This window comes from Sarcophilus harrisii, chromosome 4 (genome assembly GCF_902635505.1).
Source record: "Sarcophilus harrisii chromosome 4, mSarHar1.11, whole genome shotgun sequence".
Lineage (NCBI taxonomy): Eukaryota > Metazoa > Chordata > Mammalia > Dasyuromorphia > Dasyuridae > Sarcophilus > Sarcophilus harrisii.
This window is the reverse complement of record NC_045429.1, coordinates 25,187,827-25,208,548: the sequence shown is the minus strand read 5'-3', so window position 1 is coordinate 25,208,548 and position 20,722 is coordinate 25,187,827. Positions and strand designations below refer to the sequence as shown.

At 35.2% G+C, this 20,722-nt stretch overlaps 1 protein-coding gene across 2 annotated transcripts in view; it reads right to left on the bottom strand.

Annotated features, from left to right (window-relative positions):
• FAF1 (Fas associated factor 1) overlaps window positions 1-20,722 on the bottom strand; it is a 385,064-nt gene that overhangs the window by 338,480 nt on the left and 25,862 nt on the right. The gene's annotated exons all lie outside the window — the stretch shown is intronic.

Here is a 20,722-nt window from a genome sequence, read left to right as displayed (position 1 = left end):
GCTCAAGGTAAATAATTGAGATAATTAATAACTTCAGTTAAATAGCAGAGTAGAAAACAAATTCACAAAAATTAATAGCATTTATATTTAACAAAATCTGAAAGAAATAAAACTGGAAAACCCATTTGAAAGAACTACAAAATATACAAAGTTATTGAGAATCAATTACAATTCAGCTTCTGATCCTCATCATTCCATCAAAATCATTCTCCTCAAATTTACCAATGATCTTTCTTAGCTACCAAATTCAATGGCCTTTTCTCAGTTCTCATTGTCCTCAACCTCTCTGCAGCCTCTGACACTTTGATCACTCTTTTTTTCTGATACTCTCTTCTAACAGGTTTTTGAACACCACCTTCTCCTAACTGACTACTCCATTAGTTTCTTTTGCTGGATATTCTTATACAAATACATACCTCAATAACCATGGGAATGAATCTTTTCTTCTCTATATATACCATTTTACTTCTTGATCTCATCAATTCCTATTGACTTTATTATCATCACCTTGCTAAAGATTCTCAACTCCATTTATGTACTCTAACTCTCTGTGGCCCTCTATTCTCCCATCTCCAAAGCTTATTAACATCTTGAACTTGATGTCCTATAGACATCTTAAGCTCAACATGTAAAAAAGTGAAATTATTATTTTTTCCCTCCAAACCTTTAATCCTCTTCATCACTGTCAAGAAAACAACTATACTCTCAGTCCCCTGGGCCCGCTCAACCCTTGTCTCTCACTGCTCCCCTCTCCCACTAACCAATCAGCTGCCAAGAATCAATTTTGCCTCTCCTTTCTCTCCACTGATCCTGGCACCCCTTCCTCATGCCCAGGCTGCCTGCCACAAGTCTGTCCCTTCTCAGTCCATCCTTCACTCAGATGCCAAAGGGATTTTTCTAAAGCACAGGTCTGATCACATCATCCTTCTACTTGATAAACTCCAGTGGTATACTTTATCACCTTTGTGATCAATCCTCTGTTTAGCTTTCTTCTTTTTTTTTTTTTTTAAATTTAATAGCCTTTTATTTACAAGTTATATGTATGGGTACATACACATTTACAGCATTAACAATCGCCAAACCTCTTGTTCCAATTTTTCACCTCTTAGCCCCCACTCTCTCCCCCAGATGGCAGGATGACCAGTAGATGTTAAATATATTAAAATATAAATTAGATACACAATAAGTATACATGACCAAACCATTATTTTGCTGTACAAAAAGAATCAGACTCTGAAATATTGTACAATTAGCTTGTGAAGGAAATCAAAAATGCAGGTGGGCAAAAATATAGGGATTGGGAATTCAATGTAATGGTTTTTAGTCATCACGCAGAGTTCTTTCTCTGGGCGTAGCTGGTTCAGTTCATTACTGCTCCACTGGAAATGATCTGGTTGATCTCATTGCTGAGGATGGCCAGGTCCATCAGAACTGGTCATCATATAGTATTGTTGCTGAAGTATATAATGATCTCCTGGTCCTGCTCATTTCACTCAGCATCAGTTCGTGTAAGTCTCTCCAGGTCTTGCTGAAATCATCCTGTTGGTCATTTCTTACAGAACAATAATATTCCATAATATTCATATACCACAATTTATTCAGCCATTCTCCAACTGATGGGCATCCACTCAGTTTCCAGTTTCTAGCCACTACAAAGAGGGCTGCCACAAACATTCATGCACATACAGGTCCCTTTCCCTTCTTTATGATATCTTTGGGATATAAGCCCAGTAGTAACACTGCTGGATCAAAGGGGATGCACAGTTTGATAACTTTTTGAGCATAGTTCCAAACTACTCTCCAGAATGGTTGGATTCGTTCACAACTCCACCAACAATTTAGCTTTCAAACCCTTTAAACTTAGCCCACTTCCCTGCCCTTTGAAGACCCCCTCTAAACTGGTGACAATGGCTTCCTTATAGCTCCTTGAAAAAGACATTCCTTCTCCAGAATGAAGCATTTTCACTGGTTCTCCCCTATGTCTATAATGTTCTCCCTCCTCATTTCTGCTTGCTAGTTTTCCAACTAAATGCCTTCTTCTACAGGAAGCCCTTCCAAATCTGTATCTTGTATATAATTTATTTGTATACTGCTATCTGTATATATTAGAATGTGAGCTGCTTGAGAGAAGGGGCTGTTTTTTATCTTGCTTGGTATCCCAGTGCCTACCATACTGCCTGGCACATAGTAGGTGCTGAATATTTATTAATTGACTCTGCAGACAATTCTCAGATTGTCTGAGCTCTCTGTTTACTCTCAGCTGTGCTCACATCTCCAAGTGTCCATTAGGTATCTTGAGCTGGAAATCTCAGCATACTTCTTGGTAACATCTCTGATATCCATCCCCTTCTCTTACACTTACACTACTCTAAGGCAGGGTTCCATGATCAGACTAGACTGCTGCAATAGCCTGGCTTTCCCTGCCTCAGTATCTCCCCATTCTAGTGCACCCAGAACAGACCTTATCATGCTCTTACTTAACAAACTCCAATGATTCCCTATCAAATCCAGGATTAAGTAGAAATTTCTTCATTTGGCTTTTAAAGTCATCCACAACTTGCTGAAATCACTTTCCCTCTATGGTTCTGGATCTTCAAAATTGGCTCTCAGCATAATCATGTTGAATTATTTAAAAACTTGAAACATCAATGGATGGAAAAATGTGAAAAAAATCCTTCTGAATGCATATTACATTTCTCAGTCCCTGTTTTTTATTAATAACATATGTATGAAAATAAACTCTATCTTGTTCCTTTAATTCTGCTACTTACTTCCCCCTGAAATAACAATCCTGTTTGAAATAATTAGAATGCTACTATTTACTGTTTCTATACAAGGGAATGGAAGCAATAGAAGCCATCAAAAGAGAAAGGCACCTCAAGAGGCTGTTTTCAAAAATGGGGGAGGGAGGTTGGAGGACAGGAGAGACTATAAAAGCTTAATTATTTCAATTCAATTTTTTTTTTCTGATTTAACAGCTTTCCCTGAAAAATATCATTAAAACCAACAGCTGCAGTCAGCAACATAGGCCTTATTTCAGTTTTATAAATGCATGTTCTGGGTAAGAGAAGAGGCCCATAAGCATCCTCTGGCTTTCAAGCATCAAGTGGCTTTCCAAAATTGTTTCAATTGCTCAACAGCTTCCAGAGTCCCAGGGTGGGGCTTATGCAATCAGGAGACTCATTAAGTAGTCACACTAATTCCAAAAAAGTTTTTACTATTGCATAATTTGCTAAGTTTTTGATAAAATTTATCCATAATGATGGATTTCACTTAAAGTGAGGCTTCTCAATACAATCTCCAATTAATTTCTTGAGAGCAAGACCTACAATCATGTAAAAACAAAAAAATTGTTTTTGACTCTTAGACACACAAGCTAACTGCTTTGATTAGATTGTTGACTTCACCACTGTTTGCACAGAACTCTATCAACATCTAACAGAAATGCTCCAATGGCACCATAGAAGCACACAGTTTTGAGCCAAAAGGGTTCTTACATATCATCTCATCTGGTTTTATACAAAAAGAAACAAATTGGGGGGGGGGGGGGGGGGGAGTGAGGGAGAAGAGTGTCAAGGATTACAGAAATAAGATTTAAACCACAGTCATTAATAATGATCCATACCTAGATTTTTACATTTTACCTTATCTTGGAACACTTTCTACTACTGCTGCTGACAAGGTTAAGTCACTAGGCCAAATCACTATTCATAGCATATAAGAAGTCTGTCTTTTCTAAGTTGAATTTGTGTTCCTTTCTAGCTAAGGTCTCCCTTCTTTATTATTGAGGCAAAAAGTTAGGTTATTGAAAATGTCAAGTAGAGAATTAATCTTTGACAGTGTCTGTTAATGGGCAAGGAAAATTAGAGGAAAAGTAGACCTTTTCTTGAATCATCTTGAGTACTTGAAGAGGTGAGTTCAATCAGTAACTTCAGTGCTAATCTTCTGGTCTGCTTGTAGGAGCAATGGCCGTGTTCAGTCTCTCTTTTCTCTACCACAACTCAGCTTTAGTTTTTTTTTCTTTTTGCTTACTATCCCAGTGTTACAGCTATATCATTCTTCCTGCCTCAGAATAAAGTCTCCCTTCTCTTGCAAAATGTATGGCTCGAGCTTGATTCAAGACTACTTTGTGGGCTCAAAAATCAGCAGAGTCCCAAATAGCTCTCAAAACTGCAATCCTCTCTAAAGTACAAATCCCAAGATGTCAGTCAGTTCTCCTTGTTATACACACTCTCTCTCTGTCTGTCTGTGTCTCTATCTCTGTCTCTTTGCCTCCCTCTCTTTCGGCCTCCTCCCTGTCTCTGTGTGTATGTGTGTGTCTGTCTGTCTCCTCCTCTCACCCCCCTCCCCCATTATATATGCATTACCTAATTTCATTCATTCTACAGTCACTTAGAAAATATCAACAGTGTAATATGGAGCCATTCTCACATAAAATAAACAGAATTCCAATTCAATGGAAAGGTACTAGAACCTGAGATCAGAATAGGCTTCCTGTAGGAGGTGGCACTTTTGAGCTAAGCCTGGAAGGAAGCTGGGATTCTAAGGGTACAGAGGAAGAAAGAAGATATTATAACCACGAAGGACAATCTATGCAAAGGCAGAGACGGGAGAAAGAATGTTCCTGCCTTCTGGCTTCCTTGGTTTCCTTCAAATCTCATTCCACCTACAAAAAGCCCTTCCTGATTCTTTTAATACTGGTGCCATTCTGCTACTGATTGTCTCCAGTTTAACCTGTATCTTGTTTGTACGAAATTAATCCCCCTGTCCTTTAAGTGGTTACGTTCCTTGAGATGAGGAATTTTTTTTTTACATTTGTTTAAATCCTTAGTGCTTAGCATACAGCAGGCAGGTAATAAATACTCAGTGACTTGAATTGTTGTTGGACTCCATCTTATGCAACACTGTCTCTCAAGATACAACATTGCCTTTTAATGATAATTAAGCATTCCTTTATCTGTAGCTGCAAAAATTCATTGTAAAAATAACAGTAATCCCAAATAAAAATTGAAGTTGTACCATGAAGTGAACTAAAGACTTTGGAGAAACCTATGAGGAAAAGGAGGAAAAAAAATCCTTTATCATCTAGAAAAGATAAGGATAGTGGTGGTTGGTTACAACCTGCTCAGGGATCGTGAAACAGCTATTTGCAATAAGGTATATGCCTTAATTCTTTTCCCAGATACAAATAGAATTTTAATTACATTTAAAATATCAAATGATGGTTATAGTTAACCTATCCAACTATAGCTCTTGTGAATTTATTACCAAAAAAAAAAAACAAAAAAAAAAACTATTACAGTTTCAGGTTACATTAATAAAAGTATAGTTTTCAAGTCAATCCATAATGTCTATGGAAAAAGAAGACTTTGCATCCAGCATGTGTGCCACACATGCTTGTTGGCTGATTAGAAACTATAAAAATGTATAATGGCTCCAATCAAGCCTGCAGTACCACTGATTTAATTCAGAATTTTATTTTTTTAATAGCTTTATATTTACAAGTTATATGCATGGGTAATTTTACAGCATTGACAATTGCCAAACCTTTTGTTCCAATTTTTCTCCTCCTTCCCCCCATCCCCTCCCCTAGATGGCAGGATGACCAGTAGATGTTAAATATTTAATTCAGAATTTTAAAAGACTTTACAAATATTAGAATTATCCTAATTCAAAACCTCCCAAACATTCCAAATTCAAAAGATAATTGGGGCAAAAGTAAACATGAAACACAGGATCATTATTTATTACAATTTTAAATTATCATTTTGAAGAATTTTTAAGTAATATCCTTTATCTACTCTAATTTTTCTTAATCATTACAAATCTTTTTATTAAAAATCTATACAAGTGTACCTGTTGGTAACATGTACCTCAGAAAGGAAAACAAATCAACTCTAATATTTCACTATTTTATATGACAACATACCAACTCCTGATATTATCTATTGGAGGGAGAGGGTTGTTTCAGCCTTTTTTTTTTTTTTTAAATATATCTAAAGGTGAAACCTAGAAATACAGTTTCAATTCTATTCTCTGCCCAAAAGTCAACCATGATTCAACACAGCTATATTTTAATCATTTAAGTAGACTCTAACATGAATCCTTCTGCTCCCAAAAAGTAGCAGGGCCCAGTAGGCATCTCCCCCTCAAATGAAATATTCAGTTGTTTCTCATTAAGAAATACTAGTCAGTTTCTTATTCAGCTTTAGTTTTGGAAATAATTTGCTACTACAACTCCAATTACTACTATAATAGTACTAACTATTCAAATCTTGATGACACATGTCCACATGCTCCACAGAGCCATTCTTACATAAAATAAGCAGAATTTCAATTCCATAGACAGTGTCTTTTTAATTTCCTTGACTCAAACCTATGCTTCATTAATATTCTACCAGTAAAAAATTCTTCCTCCCAGCCACATTGAAGTTGCCCAGCTAATAAGTGTGGGAGACTGTATCTGAACCTGACTTCAATTTCAACCCAAAACGCAGTGCCACTAAAAGCCAGTGCATGACTAGCCCCCCCCCTTTTTTTTTTGCTGAGGCAATTGGGGTTAAGGGACTTGCCCAGAGTCACACAGTTAGGAAGTATTAAGTGTCTGAGGCAGAATTTGAAGCAAATTTTATTCTAATAGACCTTGCTTGCACTGAAAAGATTTTTCAACAGAAGAAGAAAACCATAAAAGATCCCTTCTGTGAAGACATTCAAACTAAAGACATACAAATATGTAAATAACAGAACACCACCCGCACCTATAACAAAACAATCTACCCTTGAAAACCCTTGATATTGTGCAAAAAACACCCTTTACCAACAGAGGAAATAGCTGAGCCAGAAAGAACTGTCCTCCTTCCACATGTACTCACATTTCCCTTTGAAGTTACCACAGAATGCAGCATAATTAGGTGTATGGAAAGGGACGGGGTTTCTAGACCACTGGTGAAACTCAGGGTCCAACTCAATCTTGCATAATGATATCCTTTCATGATTGGTAAGGCTGTTATTTTGGTCCAGGTTCCCCAAAAACTACCTAGGTGAAATTTATCCTTTATTTCTCTTCAAAAAAAAAAAAAAAAAAAAAAAAAACTATGATAAAAATGGCAGCTAAATCTTAAGAGGCTAAAAATTGAAAAGTGAAACAACATTTCACACAATAAAGTTTTATATTGCAATAGCTCTACAATTACAGAAATAGGGGATAAACTGAGAAATTTTCAGATAGCTAAAAAAAAGCCAAACCTTTAATTATTCTGAAATCTTTTAGCAGAAACCCAGCTAAAATATATTATACAACAGGCAAGATTGACCAAATATTATTTACATTTGTCTTCAAGATTCAAAGTCAGCATGTAGTACAGAATGTAGGAACATTCTTGGACAAGAATGTTCCTAAAGAAAATCCCAGCAAGGGATCACGTGGCCTTTACTGGAAGACCACCAATAAGAAGGAAAAACTTCTTGTCCGGGCAGCCCATTCCACTTTAGAATAACTTTACCTATTTGGGAATCAGGAACCTTTTCCTTCCATTGGCCCTAAATCTGTTTCCCTAAAATTTCTATCCATTTCAATTAGCTCATTCCTTCAGGACAATCCAAAATCCCACTTTCCCAAAAAGGTTCCTTAATGCCTAAAGAATATAATCATATATCTACTAAGTTTTCCCTTCACAAAGCAAAATACATTTAATCCTTCAAACAATACTCTTAGGGGGCATGAACCTTTTAAAGGCCTTTCATCACCCAGGTTGTCTCTTCTGCTTTTGATTATATTCAATTCAGAAGCATTCCAGTATCTTTCTAAAACTATGGCATTTATAGCTGAACACATGGTGGTGAAGGGGATTGATCACAAGAAGGGCAAAGCAAATAAGAACAACTATGCCCTCCCTTATTCTAGACACTGCCTCTCAACGCACACTGTGGAATCCTGGTAGTATTAAAACATGGACCTTTATTTCTGGAAGACATTCAGAAATCTGCAATTTCCTGAAAGCAATCCAGCTCATACTCTTCTTCCTGCTTCCTCAAATGCTGAGTACCTCCTGAACTAAAAGTCCTAAATATGCTAATTGGGGGATATGCCAGATGTTTTAATTAACCCCTATTTTATTTCAAACAATATTGTTTAGTTTAGAGGGAATGGCTATTTGTTACATTTGAATGTTAATATAAATTTATTCAGTTTAGTCAACTAATGTTAGAACATATTTTACATGTTTTATTTGGGGAGAATTAGTTAAGGTTAGATAGAATTCTTTCTTATATCTGACTCTAGGAACTTAAATTATGAGTTATAAGTTCACTTGCTTAACCACAGAAAGTTAAGTAGAGGACCTTCATTCTTTTTGCCTGATGAGTAAGTGACCAAGTTCAGCATGGCTGACATCCTAATAATACGGAAAGTCCCTAAGCTTCTTTTTGTCACTCCATCCTTCAATTGCCCTCTCAATTACCCAACATGAGGAAAATAGCCATAAGCACCTAGCCATTGGGTAATCTTTGCCTCATCTATCAACCCTGACCATTTTCAAATTCTGTTTGAGGGGCTTAGTCCATTTAACCATATGTAATAATCCAGGAACAGACATTCTTCCTCCATGTGTATTTTTAATGGGTGATGGGTAGATCCTTTCTTAAGGTTACTTTCCAGGAAGGTCTGCAATGTTCTAGAACACAATAAAATACCATAATACCATCTGCAAAAAAATGTATCTGAAATATCTCATCAACCATAGGCAATACCTCTTCAACTTGAACTCTCCATCCCAGTGGCAAGCATACTTCTCCCTGCTTTATGCCTGGCCTGATGTTTATGATCCAACAGTTAAACAAGTTTCATTCTGTTATCATATCATGCAAGAAATCTTGAATAATTTTGACCTACGGATAGAAAACACCTGGTTGGAAGAAAGCCTTCAAAATGGCTTCATTGAAGCAAATGCTTCATAATAAATTATTTTAATAATAATTGATTTATATTAACTTAAAATTATAGCTTTTTCTATATATAGTTTTGAATTCATCACCCCTCCTTGTTAATAAATTTTTGTGAATCCCTATTCAAAATGGGGATGATTTCTGTCAATTGCATGAAATATCTTTTCTCATCTTTCCAGATTTTTACTACTTTTTATTGTTACTTTATTAATAGCTGGGAGGCTGACTGAACAGAAAGTTGATTCAGTAAGGACTCCCATACTAACAACATGCCTTTTCCTATCTGTTAAAATATAATCAATTTCATTTTATAATATTACTTGGTGCTCACCAGGTCTGATACTCATCAATTCTGTCTCAAATAAGTACTCATTATATATAGGCATTGGTTTCTCTCATTCCCTCTTCCTGATCTATGATTTCCAAAATATTTATGATAATCTTCATCTATTCCAACATTTTCATAAAACGTTATATTTTAATATGTAATGATTTAATCTGGAGTGTCTTACCAAGTTTTTATAATTTCTCTAATCCTCTGCAATAGATGTTGCCACAGAACCGGAAATTATTTTCATAATTTCCATGCAAATATTTATCTTGAATTTTTCATAAAAAATGATCAAATGACCCATGAAATGACATTTCTGGTTGCCTTCGGTGGGACCAAAAAAAAAAAAAAAAAAAAAAAAAAAAGAAATCAACCCAGCCAATTCCTTTATTTGTTTTCCAAAGGTGCATCTGTGAGCTATCCTTCCATTTAGGTACAACTTCACTTTTTTCTTCCCCCTTTCTTTCTTTCTTTTTTATTCATTTTTATGGCCTTCCCTCCCATCACTTTTCAGCTCCCTGTTATGTGTTGCCTTTCCCCCATTAGAATGAAATCTCCTTAAGAGCAAGAACTGTTTCTTCTTGCTATATTTACATTTCTTTACTTTTTGTATTTAGTACAGCATCTGGCATGTGGTAAGCTCTTAATTAAAACTTACTTGACTTGATTTATAATTAGAATATCAAGAGTGAAACAAGCTATCCCAATAATATACAGACTCATTCCTCACAGGAAAAAATCCTTACATTTAGAGTATCAATAACCTCACAGGGCTATAGATGGTAGAACCATTTTGGAAAGCATTTTATACATATGTTAGAATTATGCAAATAAATCACTAAAATGCCTATACCCTCTGAACCAGAGATTCCATTATGAGGCTTTTACCCAAGAAAGCCACTGAAAGGAATAAAGTCCCCTAAATACACCAAAATATTTATAGCAGCAAAGATAAAAACAAAATAGATACCCATCAACTGGGAAGAGAATATTACTAAGGTATAAGAAATAATGAATGAGATGAATACAGAGAGGCATGGAAAGATCTACATGAATTTATGCAGAGTGAAGTAAACAGAACCACAGAACCAATAGACAAAATTACTATGACGATGTAACTGGAAAGAACAAGCACACATGTACAAAAAAATCAAAAGGGAATGAAGCAAAAATATAAAAGTTAATCAAATGAGAACTATGAGAAGACACTCCTAAGCTACTTCTTCATAGAAGTAGGAGGTTCACAGGTTACACTGCACTGATCAATTGTGACAATTTGTTTTTTCTTTTTTATCTTCAGAAAATACTAATTATGGCCAAGATGACAGAGTAGAAAGCATTCAAGCCCAAATCTCTCCCTCCCAAACATCAGATTTCTGGAGTGGCACAGCCCACAAAAGGTGAGGATGAGACATTTTCCTAGACAATTTAGGAGGTTGGAAGGAGAGGTCTGTGAAACAAAGGGGGGGAGGGGTTAACATCGTAGACCACAAGTGGTAGCAACACCCACACTGGGTCTTGGGGTCAAGGACAACAGAGGCGGCAACAGTTTCAAGTTGGAGGATTCTGGGAAGATGGTGGAACAAATCAGAAATTTCCTCCACACACACACAAAAGACAGAACATCACCTCAAAGTGAACATGGCGCAACAGAAATGAATAAAAATCAGGGCAAAGCAATTGTCCTCCTCAGACAACCTGAGAAGACTCCAGGAAAACCCCAATCTCAAGGGGCAGAAGTTTGTCAAAGAGCAAACCACTCCAACTCCATTCTACAAAATCCACAACCTGTCCCTGGGGGCAGCTGGGTGGGGAGGCAGCTTACAGACTGCTAAGGAGGAAAAACTGAAGGACCAACCACTAATGGGGGACCCTGAGCCCAGCTGTGCTGAAGACATGAGGCTTCTGGCTGCAGAGGAGGGAGACAGCATCCACCTGTGGGATGCTAGCTGAAGAGAGAAGACCCTGCTTGCCGCCAGCACCTGTAGGAGAGCAGAGGCCCTGGTTTCAGTAGCTGAAGGTGCATCCACCTACAAATGCCACAGGAGCATTTGTAGGACAACATGATGGGGGAGCCTTAGCTGGGGTTGAGAGAGGAGAACCTAAGATTGGGACCCGGGACAGAGCTCAGAGACTAACAGCTAGAAAGACCAGAGGTCTAGGGTATCATCCCCCACACCTCAGGACTCAGGCTTGATTATAATAAGCTGCTTAAAATAAAATAAAATCTTGATGAAATATTACAAGAAAGTATTAAGGAAAATTGCCCTGAGGTTCTAGAACAAGAAAGAAAAATAGGAAAAAAAAAATTCATTGTGATCACCACCTGAAAGAGATAGGAGGAGGAAAATTTATAGAAATATCATACCAAATTTCCCAGGTTAGGAAGAAAACATTACAAGCAACAAGAAAAAAACAATTTAAATACTACAGAGCTACAATCAGGATTATACAATACCTCGCATTAGTATATTGAAAAAGTGCAGGTCTTAGAATACTATATTTCGTAGAACAAAAGTGTTGGGGTTACAACCAAGGGTAACTTACTTAGCAAAATTAATTATAATCCTGAATGGGGGTGGGGTGGGGGAAGAAGAGCATTTAAAGACATTAAAGACTTTCAAGTATTTGTGACAGAGGGCAAAACTGAATGGAAAATTTGACATAAAAAATCCAGGAGAAATATAAGATAAACATTAAAGACCAATTATAAGAGACTCAAGAACTGTTTATTTCTTATATATAAAATATTATTAGTATTCTTAGGTCTGCAATTATTATATGGGTAGTTTGAAAGAAAGGCTTGAACTGAGTCATGTATGATAGGGTGATTTAAAAAAACTGAGTAGGGTGAAATAAAAGGGAGTGATTATCTCATATAAATAAGGAATCAAAGAAAGAACTGATACAGAAAAAGCAGGAGGGGATGGTAGTGCTGGAATCTTATTCTCAGTGGAAATGGATTAAAGAAGGAATAATATATACATCAGAAGAGTATAAAAATCTTCCACATTTAGAAAAAACAGGAGGACAAAGGGAGGGGCAAGAAATAGCTGACTGGAAATAAAAATCTGGGAGGGCCTCAAAAATAGTTTCAGGAGTTCTCACCACCCAGAGACAGTAAGAAAATCGGACAACTCTTCAGAGATTATAGAAGATTCCTGTGCTGTGAACCCTACAGCTGAAATAATAGGTAAATAAGGAATCCTACCAAATTTCTTCTATAAAACAAATATGATTTTAATGCTTAAATCAGAGAGAGGAAAAATGGAAAAAGAAAACTATAGATCAATTTCCCTAATGTAATTGATGCAAAATTTAAAAATAAAAATGCAAAGCAAGGACACTGTAGCAATATATCACAAGAAATATGTAGAATTTATACCAGAAATGTAAAGTTGATTTAATATTAGGAAAACTTTAAGTATAACTGACCATATCAATAATAAAAACAACAAAAATCATATTAATAGATGCAGAAAAGACTTTGATGTATTATTAATACTCATTCCTAATTTTTAAAAAAACAACTAGAACGCATAGGAATAAATGGAATTTTTCTTAAATTGATAAGTTGTGATCTATCTAAAGCCAAAAGCAAGTATTATCTATAATGGGGATAAACTAGAAGCTTCTCCAATAAAATCAGGGATAAAGCAAAGACATCCATGATCACTGTTATTCAATATTTTATTAGAAATGCTAGTTATAGTAATAAGACCATAAAAAACAAATTAAAAGAACAAGGAAACACAATTATCACCGTTGATAGATGGTTTAAAGATATGCTTAGAAAATCCTAGAGAATCAACTAAGAAATTAGTTAAACAATAAATTTTAGGAAAGTTGTAGGATATAAAATAAACCCATGTAAATCATTGGCATTTCTATATAATTACTGAATCCAGAAGCAAGAAAATTGAAAATAACTGCAGATAGCATAAAATGCAGCCAAGACACACTCAAAAACATGTGAACACAATCACAAAACACTTCACAAAAATAAAAGACAGACCTATATAACTGAAGGAATATTAATTGCTCATGAATAGAACTAATCAATATAAATACTAAATATAAATACAATATAAAATAAAGTATAAATACAATATAAATGCTAATCAATAAAAATGACAATTCTATCTAATTTATTTAATGTCATACCAATAAAATTATCAAAGAATTATTTTACAGAGCTAGGAAAAAATAACAAAATTCATTTGGAAGAACAAAAGATCAAGACTATTAGGGAAATCAATGACAAAAAAGGAGTGAAGAGAAAGTCTAGCTGTACAAGATTTTAAACTATTAGTTTAAATTTAACAGATATTTAAGCTTAGTAATATAGTTTAAAATTACTAAGTAGTAACCATCAAAACTATCTTCTACTGGTTAAGAAATGGATGGATCAGTGGAATAGATTGAGTACACAATAAACAGTAATAAATGACTATAGTAATTGTGTCTCATAAATCCCCAAAGATCCATGATTTAGGGGCAAAAACTCACTTTTTGACAAAAATGGTTGAGAAAACTGAAAAATAAGTCTGGCAGAAACTAATCATTGATCAATGTTTTTACACCCTGTACAAAACTTTGGTCAAAAGACCTTCATGGTTTAGACATAGAATGTGACATATCCAAATTAAGGGACCATGGAATAATTTAACTGTTAGATTTATGAGTAAGGGAAGGATGGAATAATTTAACTGTTAGATTTATGAGTAAGGGAAGGATTTATGACCTGAAAAAAAGAAGATAACAAGAAGAATAAAATAATTTTGAATACCTAAAAGTAAAAAGACCCTGCCATGAACAAAACCAATGCAACCAAAATTTAAAAGAATGTAGGAAATAAGGGAATATGGGAGGGAAGAGAAAAAACTATTTACAGCAACTCTGATAAGGTCCAAATATATAAGAAACTGAGTCAAAAATATAAAAATAAGTGCCATTCCCCAACTGATAAATAATCAAATGACATGAATAAGTAATTTTCAGAAGAAGAAATCAGAGCTATAAAGAGTCATAAAGCAATGCTTTAATCATTGAAATACCCACCTCACACCTATCAAACTGGTGGACATGACAGAAAAGGAAAATGACAAGCACTAGAGTGAATGTGGAAAAATAAGGATGCTGATGAATTGTTGCTGGGACAGTGAACTGGACTAATCATTCTGGAGAACTATTTTGAAAAATGCCCCAAAGGCTCTAAAACTGCATATCTTTAGACTCAGCAACACTATTACTACTAGGTCTGTATACTAAAGAGATCAAAACGTGACTTCTACATACAAAAATATTTATAGCAGTTCTTTTAGTGGTGACAAAAAATTGGAAATTGACAAGACACTCATCAACAGGAGAATGACTGAACAAATTGTTATATATGACTGTGACAGAATACTATAAGAATTGATGAGGGGAATGGTTTCTGAAAAACCTAGAAAGATTTATATGAACTGATAAAGAATGAAGTGATCAGAGGCAAGAGAGCATTATACAAAGGAACAGCAATAGTATGATCAACTTTGAGAGACTCAGCTACTCTGCTCAATAAAATGATCCAAGACAATTCCAGAGCATTCATAATGAAAAATGATATCCACCTCCAGAGAGAAAACTGATGAAATCTGAATGCAGACTGAAGAACATTGCTGCTTTTCAGTTTTATTTTTCTTACTTTTTTTTTTTTTTTTTTTTTGATGGTGGTGGTGGTGGGAGAGGCAGCATGGCTAATATGGAAATATATTTTGCATAATTTCACATGTATAATGGTTTTTACATTGCTTGCCTTGCCTTCTTAATGGGCAGGCGAAGGGTGAGAGGGAAAGAGAACTGAATTCACTCCTTGGATTTCATTGACTTGTTTTTTTTTAATTTTTAAAATTTATAACTTTCAATATCATTGGTTTCCTTTGTAATAGTATTTTTTTTTATTTTATAAATTTAAAAACATTATCCTGAGAAGGGAAACATGGATTTTACCAAGACTGCTAAAGAAGCTAACCTTTATACTAAACCCTTTCACTCTTGGTAGGAATTGTTTTTCTCTTGAACTTTCAGAAATCCATTTTGATCACTTCTGTGCAGACTTGCCCTATAGAATTTAAATCCAATGGATCTTACTTATATTTTTCTTAACCTTCTGAATTATTCTCTCTCAAAAAATCAATGGAAAAACACAAACATTTTGAGAGCAAAGAGCATATTTCAATTTAGCATAGATTGATTAAATGCCTCCTAGGTAAAAATATACTAGGTACAGGAAATAGAAATATCTAACAGCCTCTGTCCTTCAAGAAGCTTATATTACACTAGAAAACCACAACATGGAATTCAAAAATTTCAGAATAGGAAAAGACATTAGAAGCTACCTATATACAACTCATAGTTATCAACAGATAGGCAGATTAGTTAATAGAAAAGAGAGAGCACTAATAGCTTACAAAACCAAGAAAGCCTGGAAAGAAAAGTATAACCTGAGTTGGGCACTCAGTCTATCATCAACAAGCAGTTACTACCTGCCTATGTGCTAGGCACTGTGCTTGGCACTGGAAATACAGAGACAAAAGTAAAACAGTTCTTGTCCTTCAGGAGCTGTAATTCTACTAAGGGAGATAATATGTACACATATACAAAATAGATGCTACCAATTACAAGATCAGCCCCAACAGATGGAGGGAGGGTTCAGGAAAAACTTCATGTAGAAGGTGACCCTTAAATTGAGCCATGAAATGAACCAGAGATTTTAAGAGGGTCATGGTAAGAATACATTCCAGATATAGCAAATAATTAGTGCAAAGGTACAGAGGAAATTGAGTGCAATATATGAGGAACAGTAAAAAGGCCACTCTTACTGGACTATTGTGTATATGGGGGACAATGAGTAATAAGCTAGAAAGATAGGCTGAAGCTATATTTTTAAGGGGCTCTAAATGCCAAATAGAAGAATTTATATTTGATCATAGAGGGGAAAATGGAGTTTACTGAGAAAGAAAATAACAATCAAATGTGAGCTCTAGGAAAATTATTGTGAGATCTTAAAGATAGATTGAAATGAGGAGCGACTTGAGGAATGGAGGCACATCTGGAAATAATTTCAATAGTTCAGGTTAGAGGTGATGAGGGCTTGGACTAGGTGTTTGTATAAGTGATGAAAAGCCAAGATTTGAGATATTATGGAGGTAAAAAGTATAAGATCCGGTGACAAATTAAACAGGTGGAGTACATAAGACTGATAAGCTGAAGATGACACAAAGATTACAACCTGAGTGACTGGGAAGATGGTAATACCCTTAAAAGATTTCATCTGGCTCTGTGAAACAGGCGTGGGAGTAATCCAGAATTGGAGTTTGATAAGACATGGATGGTGAGAGGTTGGAGAAAAGGAAGGGTATTCAAGAGTAGTGTGGAAATGAACTAATCAACCAAAATGTCAAGACTGCAAAGTGAAGAAAGTAAAATCAGAGCAAGGGCAATGGCCTGAGAAGGAAATGAGAAAGAGTAGAGACTAGACTGAAGAAGCTCATTAGAAAGATGAAGATCTAGGGGAGGTTAAGAAACAAGATCGAATGATAGATGACTGTAATCAAGGGCTCATATAATGAGTCAACTCATATACTTGCAGTATGAGTATTTAAACCTCAGAAATCAGCAAATGTTACAAACCAGCTTTATGTTTGATTTATTGTTTTGTAGGGAGAATCATATTAATTATGCAGATTAAATTTAAAAGAATATCCTGCATACATTTTGGCAAAGAGATCCAGTTAAATATTTACCAGCCCCTGCTGGTTATGACCAGAGCATTTCATCATGGAAATGGGGTATGTGTAATATTAAAATCTAATTTAACTCTTAGCATCCTTATTCCTTTCTGTTAAACTAATATCATCTTCCATTTGCCCTCCAGAACAAAATAGAATAAATCTAATCTCTCTTCCACAGATACACCCTAACCCCTCCAACATTTTTCTATGTCATCCTTAGTGTCCCCAGCTCCTTTAGATGAGCCTCTTATGGGAAGAATTATTCTCAAACCACTAGATCAGCTTGGAGCATACTTCTACAGACATGCTGTCAATGTTCTTCCCAAAATATGGAAGCTAAAGCCCAAAATGTGATTGAATCACATCAGAGCAATTGAAACTATCACTTTCCTCACAGTTACCACTTGATTTCATTCAATATACTATGAATTATTAAGAAACAATGAAGACTCCTAAGGAGAACTGAATCCCAAAACTGCAAAAGACTAAGAAAACAAGTGCTGATGCTGGCCCTGAATTCTCAGCATGTTTAAATAAAGGAGCTGAAGGTCCCCAGGCACCAACACCATTCAAAATTGCAGAGATTAAACACAACCATTAATTAGGGCTTCTTGTAAAGCCTCAAGATTCCTTCTTTCCCCCACATCTCTAATGAGGCACTCAAAAGGCACCCTGAACTGTTTGAAGGCATATTCCAACTGAACAAAGTCAGAGGAGTGTCTGATGCTGGCAACCACAGGTGCACTGGCAGCACCTTCTTTTCATGAACTCAAACCAACAAATTAAAACTCTACATCAAAGGCAAAGTTGGTAGGGGGTGGGGATATATATATATATATAACCATTTCCCTGTCTTGAATTCCAAACACTGAAACAAATCTCTAGGATAAAGAGGAAGAAGGGGGAAAGTAACAGCTGCAAATATCTATTTATTCCATGATTACACAAGTGACCTGTTCACTCACAATGGAGGACTTGGGGGATGGGGGAGAGCATTCAACAATATTCTATTGAAGCCAGAAGTAATTATCACATGTTAGGTACTTTCAGTCTTTATCCTTAACAATCCACGAAACAAATAAATTAAAAAAAAAAAAAAAAAAAAAAAACACCAAGTCCTGTGCTACTTCTGTAGTTATTATGGAAGAGAGCTGAGTGAGCATTGAATGCAAATCACCAGTTTTTAAATCGCCTATAAACTTTTGCTTCATTAATGAAACTTAAAAAAAAAAAATTTAAATAAATTTCTATTGATGTCTTTTATTTTTTACATCATAATTTGCTCCAGTGTCCCTCCTTCTTCTTCTCCACATGCTAGCTCTGGAACAAATAGCATTTTATTTTTATTTTTCAATTTTTAACACATTTTTTTTTAAATTTTGAGTTCCCAATACTAATGAAAAAGCAAGCAATATGATACCCATTGTACATGAGATGTCCTACAAAATGTATTTCTACATTAGCCATGTTGTCTCAAAAAAGAAAAAGATTTTATCAACTGATGTTTATTGAAAATAACTTGATGGCAGAAATAAAAGTGCTATTCACATACTTAAATGCATTTCACTGAGTTAACTGCAGCAACAGTAATAGAAAACAGGCCCTCAGAAGGGATTTTCTTTCCTTTGCTACATTATTTTCCTTTAGTGCTAAGTTGGAAAATTCTCTAATTTAAGTTTCCACAGAAAATAATGGGCTTACATTTTAAAACAAGAAGTAGCAACTAATTTTTTTGTAAAGGCAATGTAATACAGATATTGGTTTTTTTCTCATAAGAATTCACATTGATTTTAGCAATTTATAGACAGAACAATGTACATATATACAATTTCAAATCTTACTAAGTTGTGTCATATAGGTATTATAAACATTATCTCCATTTTGCAAAAAAGACAAACTCAGAGCAAGAATGTCTTTGGCTACAAGTGAATGGTGAGACAAGAATGTACTTGAAGTCTGTCTGGGAATCAAGTATCCTTTATAGTACTAGCTTCCCCTTCTTTCTAATATAGTTAAGACCTAGAAGGAAAAGACAAAACTATAGAAGGGTCCAAGTACTCCAAATGGCTGTCTGATAACTCAGAAGTAGTTAGTCTCTTTGTATTTATTTGTCTGTCCTTTAAGTCTCTCCTGTAATATCAGGCTATCCTCAGCAACGAGATCAACCAAATCATTTCTAATGGAGCAGTAATGAACTGAACTAGCTATGCCCAGAAAAAGAACTCTGGGAGATGACTAAAAACCATTACATTGAATTCCCAATCCCTATATTTATACACACCTGCATTTTTGATTTCCTTCACAAGCTAATTGTACAATATTTCAGAGTCTGATTCTTTTTCTACAGCAAAATAACGTTTTGGTCAGGTATACTTATTGTGTATCTAATTTATATTTTAATATATTTAACATCTACTGGTCATCCTGCCATCTAGGGGAGGGGGTGGAGGGGATAAGGTGAAAAATTGGAACAAGAGGTTTGGCAATTGTTAATGCTGTAAAGTTACCCATGTATATATCCTGTAAATAAAAGGCTATTAAATTAAAAAAAAAAAAGTCTCTCCTGTAATAAGGAAAAGAGACTAAATTTGAAGGTTACAAACAGTTGTAACCACAAGACAACCAAGGGCACCTGCAGGACGTTGCTGAGAAAGGCAATAAAGAGAAGGGAAATTGTGCAAGCAACCAAGAAGCAGAGGGAATGAAGGATTAGGTGGTACCCAGATAAGGTCAAAATGGGTTCATGATGTAGGCATAAAGAATGATATGATAAATAAATTAGAAGAACATAGGATAATTTACCTCTCAGACCCGTGGAAGAGGAAGGAATTTGTGATCAAAGAAGAACTAGAGATCATTTTTGATCACAAATAGAAAATTTTGATTATATTAAGTTAAAAAGTTTTTGTACAATCAAAACTAATGCAGACAAGATTAGAAGGAAAGCAATAAACTGGGAAAACATTTTACATTGAAAGATTCTGATAAAGGTCTCATTTCCAAAATACGTAGAGAATTGACTCAAATTTTTAAGAAATCAAGCTATTTTCCAATGGATATAATGGATTTTCAGATGAAGAAATTGAAACTATTTCTAGTCATATGAAAAGGTGCTCCAAATCACTATTGATCAGAGAAATGCAAATTAAGACAACTTTGAGATACCATTACACACCTCTCAGATTGGCTAAGATGACAGGAAAAGATAATAATGAATGTTGGAGGAGATGTAGGAAAACTGGGACATTGATACATTGTTGGTGGAACTCTGAACGGATCCAGCCATTCTGGAAAGTAATTTGGAACTATGCACAAAAAGTTATCAAACTTTGCATACCCTTTGATCCAGCAGTGTTTCTACTGAGCTTATATCCCAAAGAGATCTTAAAGGAGGGAAAGGAACCCACATGTGCAAAAATGTTTGTGGCAGAAACCGGAAATTGAATGGATGCTCAGCAGTTGGAGAATGGCTGAATAAATTATGGTATATGAATGTTATGGAATATTATTGTTCTGTAAGAAATGACCAGCAGGATGATTTCAGAGAGGCCTGGAGAGACTTACAGGAACTGATGCTGAGGGAAATGAACAGAACCAGGAGATCTTGTACAGGGCAACCGCAAGATAATACGTCAATCAATTCTGATAGATGTGGCCCTCTTCAACAATGAAT